This window comes from Ochotona princeps, chromosome 5, assembly GCF_030435755.1.
Source record: "Ochotona princeps isolate mOchPri1 chromosome 5, mOchPri1.hap1, whole genome shotgun sequence".
Lineage (NCBI taxonomy): Eukaryota > Metazoa > Chordata > Mammalia > Lagomorpha > Ochotonidae > Ochotona > Ochotona princeps.
Genome location: NC_080836.1, coordinates 105681217 through 105686611, shown reverse-complemented (window position 1 = coordinate 105686611; position 5395 = coordinate 105681217). Strand labels below are relative to the sequence as shown.

Sequence of the window (5395 nt, the reverse complement as noted above, 5' to 3'; positions counted from 1 at the left end):
GCAGGGGAGGGCACTCCCAGCTGCTCAGATGCACTCAGAATGTCAGGTGTTCGAACCCACACATGTGCTGTCACGCACCAGCAGCCATAAAGAGGACGAGGTGAAGACTATATGGACATGGCTGCCAGCAGATAAACAGGCAGAGGCTGGGACGTCATGTGTGACCGTGTGCCCTGCCATCTGAAATACGTCCATGCCCACAGCTGCTGCGGCTTCAGCTAGCCTCCCCAAAGCCCAGGTACGACCTGTGCAGTGACAGCAAGAAGCAGGACCTTGGAGAAGGGCCCATGTGGGGTCGCCACGGTCCCGCAGGAGAGCTAGCAGACAGAGCTCCGCCCCCTTGCCCCTCAGCATTCACCATGGGATATGCCATCCCAGACACTGCATAGCACGGAGCCTTCCTGGGCTCGCCAGCCACCAGACTGCAAACTGCCCATGCCAGGCACAAGGCCCCAAGACAGCAGCGTGCGTCCAGTGCCTGGGCTTGGCACGCTGTGCTCACTCCCCTAGCTCAGCCACCCCTGGGGCTGCCGGCCAGAGGCTCTCGTAGGTTTGCCAGAGGCAAGAGCTGGCTATGCAGCCAAGGGGAAGTATGTTCTGCCAGGCTCAATAGTCGTTTAAAACCTGTTTCCCAGTTGGCTGGAGCTGGAGGAACCTGGGTGTATCCTGCTCAGGAGGCCCATGCCCTGCGAGGACAGTGACCGGGCCCTAAGTGTCCACTCCACAGTCAGAGGTCTTGCTGCCACACCTGTGCCGAGGCAGCGCACCTGACTCCACCCCGCGGCTTTTTAACAATGAACCGTGGGGCTGGCCCGTGAGGACATGCTTGCAACACAGGGGAGCAGCTGCGTCCAAGTCCCTGCTCCGGTTCCCAAGCCAGTCTCCCAGGAATGCACACCCCGGGAGACAGCAGCATCTGGGTCCCTGCCAGATGTGTGGGTGCCCCGGGTGGAGTTCCCGGCGGCTGGCTTCAGGCTGGAGCAGCCCCAGTCAGCGCAGGCATTCTACAGTGAGCCAGTGGATGAACTCCCTCCCTCTCTCTCTCTCTCTCATTCTTAAACAAATACTTTTCAACCAACTTTTAAAAATAAATTTGAGGTGAAATACCATGAATTTGTAATGTCCAGCTGTTGGTCTTGGCAATGACGTGGGTCTCACCACCTCTGCACTCTCGGGCAGGCGCTGTGCCTAATGTGTCCCCGTCTTGGTTATCACCGCACGTGTTCATTGGGTTTCAGGAAGTTAGCACTTCCCGCTCCCCTAAACATTTTTGAAATATAGTCATTACTGGACAATTGCTCATATTTCTGAGGTACACATGACATTGCCTTTTGTTATAAAAGACTTATTTATTTATTCAAAAGATAGAGTTGCAGCGAGAGATCACCTTTCTGCCGGTTCACTCCCCTAATCCTGAGCCGATCTGAAGCCAGGCACCAGGAGCTTCTTCTGGGTCTCCCACATGGGTACAGGGCCCAAGCACATTAGCAAGGACCTGGATCTGAAGTGGAGCCACCAGGACTCAAACCGGTGCCTGTATGGGACGCTGGCATTGCAAGTCACAGCTTACCTGATGTGCCTTAGTGCTGGTCCCACGTAGAAAATTTCAACCCTGGTGTGCAGTGCGCCCTGGCCGGGCTGAGGGGTCAGTGCGCTTCCTGTCCACTTGCACCAAGGCTGGACACATCTCCAAGGAGCTAGTCTGTGATTGTCACTGCACCTTGCTGGGTCGCTGTAACTCCTGGTGTACCAACGTTACCCTTTCGGGCTGGTGAACCTGAGGCCCTGGTTTCTCCCACTCTGGCATTTCCCCTACACAAGTCGCTGCCCGTTTCTAATGTGGCCACATCTGTTTCCCAGCAGTCTGGAGCCTCCTTTGTTTCGCCTTGTTACTTTGTTACCTGTGAATCCCATGTCACAGGCGCCGCCAGGGTTGGGTCTGCAGGTGGGAAATGCCATCTCCCTTGACAAGAGCCAGGTTTGCTTTCTGCAGGCCTGGGTGAACCTTCCACGGGCCCGGAGCCAACAGATGCCACTGCGGGGGACCCCACCCCGACATGGCAGCCTTTGCCAGTGACTACTGGGGCGACAGTGCACCTTCCTTCTCACTGTTGCCCAAGGCGGCTTTCTCGCCCCCAACTTGCTCAAATGTCAGCTTGTCAGAAGGCTTACCCCTCCGTCTCCTGGCACGTGGCAGGGTCTGTGTGTGACTGCACAGCCCCCTGCCTGTTGGCCACGCCCAGGAGCCTAGGGATGCAAGGGCCTGGGGCTCAGGGCTGTAGCGCAGGTTCCAGAGTTCGCCCAGGCTTTCTGCTCCATCCTCAGCCCTCCCCGCACTTGCCCTGCTTCTGTAGGGGTCCACCTTCTCAGGAAGCCCTCCCCTCCCTCTGTCTCTCTTGGACCCCTACCCTGCTCCAGGGCCGAGTCCAAACTTCCTATTCCAGAAAACCTTCAGGATAAACCCTGAACTAGCCCCATCTTACCTTCCCCTGCGTCACTCTCGCATCGCCCCAACCGCCCTTGCCTTGGACCCAGGATGTCGGTCAGCCCCCTCGATGTGAGATCAGTGTCCAGGTGTCTGATGCCACACACAGACCCTCTGGCTAGAGGCTGACGAGGGTATAGTCTCCACTGCCCAGCCCCTCACCATGTCCAGAATTGAGAGGCACAGAGCAAGAACCTGGTCAACAGGCAATTTTCTGCTTAGCCCCAACATGCACACTGGGGGGGAGGCGGGGGACTTTCCAAACTCAGGGCTCAAGGAAGGCTGGGGGCAGGGGTTAGCCGCAATGACAAGTGGTGCCAGACCCCAATTTCCAGGCCAACTGGTCAGGTGCCCCTCTCCTGCAGGGACTTTTTCAGTCTGCCAGGGGCAGGTGCGGGCGCAGGGCTGTACCCACAGCCCCTCCTTCGTGGAGGGGAGCCAGGGCTCCTAGAGCCCAGGGCAGCTCTGTGTGCAACTTACAACTTAACTGTGCCCTTCCTCCTGGCTCCACAGAGGCCCCCACTGGGGGTCTCAAGGGCAGGCTGGGGGCTCAGGTCAGTGTGAAGGCCACAGCCTCCAAGGGGGTCAGGTGGGGGAGGGGGAGATGCCCTGGCTCAGATCTCTCCAGAAGCCACCAACAGTTGCGCCCGCCTGCGGACTGCAGCTCCTTCCCCTTGGCCCTCCTCCCCTCTCACCACCAACAGTGAGGGAGCTTGCAAACCAGAATACATTTGAATGGCAAAATAATTTATGCTTAATTAGAGTGCTGGATTTAAAATTAGAAGTTAAAATGCACCATCACATGGGTTGTTCAAGCTCATTGTTCTGCCACTCATTAGCCCTTTAGACGCTTGCCACAACTGGAGTCCGAGTGTCCCCTGCCCTGCTTCCCGTGGGTGGTGCCCCTGTTGCAGGCTTCCTCCTCAGAGGGAACCCGGGCCCATGCACAGCCCTCCTGCCCGTGGACCCTGCTGCTAAGGCACCCTCTCCCCGAGGGACCACAGTCACCCTCCTGCAAGCCTGTCCCGTGCACCTGCTAACCCCCTGCCCCCTCTGGCCTGATGAGGGATGTCCAGCTGTGCAGTGGAAGTAAGGCCATATGAGACCCCACCCAGCAGACCCCTCCCTTCTGGGTGCTCCTCCTGCCCTGTATCACAGCACAGTCCCTCCCCCCCTTACTTTTCCCAGCGTCTCTCTCCACTTCCTGTCACAGACTGGGTCCCTCCAGCGTCCCTGCAGCTAAGGGGAAGTGGACACCCCCTGGCAGTGACCACCTGCACAGAGTTGGCACCTAAGAGCTAACCTGGAGATGAGAGTGTCCAGTGGTCCTGTCACAAAGCAGGCAGCTTTGCCTGTGGCTCTTTCTCTGAGGCCCAGGGGCCAGGGGACGAGGGGGCCAGGGACCCAGGGGGGCAAGAAGCCAGGGGACCAGGGAGACAGGGAGCCAGGGAGCCAGGGAGCCAGGAGTCTGGGGCCCAGGGGCCAGGGGGCCAGAGGACCATGGGACGAGGGGGCCAGAGGGATCGGGAGTCAGGGAGCCAGGGGGCCCAGGGCCCAGAGGACCAGAAGGGCAGGGGGCCAGGGGTGCAGGAGCCTTTCGAGAGGGTTTGCCCCTCTCCTCTTGCACTGAGAACTGCCCTTTGCTTGGACGGAGGGACACTTGATGAAGACAGTTGGGGACCATTGTCCCCGCCTGCGGCCCGTGGGTTCCCAAAGCCAAACCGAACTTGGACCCTCTTCCAATCATTTGCCAACTTTTTCCAAACTCTTCTCCCCAAATGTCTTCTTTCTAAGATCATCTTAAAAGAAACCTGAATCGTGCTCGCTTCGGCAGCACATAGGCTAAAATTGGAACGATACAGAGAAGATTAGCCTGGCCCCTGCGCAAGGACGACACGCAAGTTCCGCATTTTGAAACTGTTCTGCACCTCAGCTGTTGACATATGCCTTGTTAGAGTTATAAGCCAGGTTAGATTATCCTAAAATCTGCCAAGTTCAGCAAAATTATGCTTCAACACTACAAACTGCTAAATACTAAAATGAAAATAGACACGAGCCAGCTGAATAGTACCCTATAGCCATTTTAAGGTGTATAGAATCCAGTTGTATATAAACTAAAATTGAAATGTCAATGAAGTAGTCACAGGATGTGGTTAAGAACTTTCATTTTTTAACATATTTGTTACTCAATACCATGTCAATTAATTCCATAATGTTGTAAATTGTTGTTGATGTTATGTAGTGGCTTTTAATTGATCGGGATGATATTCTGCCAGGTCTGCCTTCAGACCAGAGATGGTCTCCCCAAGAAATCGTTGAACTTATCTGGACAATAAGATGCTGGACTCTATGCTTGGTATACACTTGCAATGAAAGAATCTTGACTGAATTTGAACTGTAATACTGCAACAAGGTGGAGGAATCCACCATGGGGGTGGGGGAGGGTTTGGGGGAATCCAGAGCCTATGAAACTGTGTCACATAACTCAATGTAATTAATAAAAATAAATAAACCCAAATCATAAAAGTGAAATCATTTTCTTGAAGAAAAGTAAGAAAATGTGGACAAAAATTAGAACCATTTAGTGATAATCACTCTACACATTTGGAAGCATAATCTCATATCTAGTTCACCTGCCAAATACACTTGTTTTACACATCTTTCCTCAGTACAGCAGGGCACGTCCCCATCTGTGACCTTGCCAGCCCATATGGGTGCCAGGGGGCGTCCGGCTGCTCCACTTCCCATCCAGCTCCCTGCTAACCCGCCTGGGAGAGCAGAGGACGGCCCAAGCCCCTGGCTCCTGCGCACGTGTGGGAGACACAGAAAAAGGCATGGCTCTTGGTTTCTAACCAGCCCAACTCCAGCTACTGTGGCCATTTGCGGAGTAAACCAGCAGCGGACGGTCTC

The 5395-nt window shown here is 55.4% G+C and overlaps 1 non-coding gene across 1 annotated transcript; it reads left to right on the top strand.

The window, feature by feature from the left end:
• Positions 1–4303: 4303 nt before the first annotated feature.
• On the top strand, positions 4304–4410 carry LOC131480421 (U6 spliceosomal RNA). Its single transcript, XR_009245528.1, has one exon. It is a non-coding gene; the product is annotated as a U6 spliceosomal RNA (small nuclear RNA).
• The last annotated feature ends 985 nt before the right edge of the window (positions 4411–5395 follow it).